This window comes from Sinocyclocheilus grahami, unplaced genomic scaffold (genome assembly GCF_001515645.1).
Source record: "Sinocyclocheilus grahami isolate Dianchi unplaced genomic scaffold, SAMN03320097.WGS_v1.1 scaffold839.1, whole genome shotgun sequence".
Lineage (NCBI taxonomy): Eukaryota > Metazoa > Chordata > Actinopteri > Cypriniformes > Cyprinidae > Sinocyclocheilus > Sinocyclocheilus grahami.
In genome coordinates, this window is record NW_015506018.1 from 197770 (window position 1) to 198505 (window position 736).

Below are 736 nucleotides of genomic sequence, written 5' to 3' on the forward strand. Positions count from 1 at the left end.
TACACACACACACACACACACACACACACACACACACACACCAAACACATGAAACTCTATTTAGCACTTTAAAACTGGACTGACAGCTGTATTCTGCTGCTGTGAGTGGAGTCACACACGAACAATGGCACAAACATAATTACACACACTGGTTCTCTGTGAACGCTTTGATGAATTATTCACACCACACTAGATAAATTAGTGGGACTGAATGAACAGGGTCTGGTCAGCTGACTACTCTCAAATCATTTTAACTGAAACCCAAACCAGCTGCAGAAACCTGAGATTTCCACTCTGACCCAGACATCAGCCATTCCAACAAGTAACAGTTATTTGTCACAGTTAATAGCCTGTGAAAACACACACAATAATGCAGCCAAACATTTTTATAAACACAAACACACACGATACACATGCAGTTCGAGTGTATGAAGTTGGTAATGAGATAATGAGAGGAAAATAAGCATCAACTAGCAGCTAAACAAAACATTAGCTTTACAAACAAATTATTGGCGAAAGTGAGCGCTAACACAATAAAGAGCTGAATGATTGTAACCAGAAAGAAATATCTAAAACCAGGTTTAGTGCATTAAAATACACCGGATTCTTAAAGGCCTACAAATGTTTCACCTCACATGGTGCAAGTCAAATATAATTAGCACACTCTCTCGCTTCCTCTATCCCTCTCTCTCTCTATGATGAGTAGTAAATCATTTTTATAGAGCGCCTCTCTCTT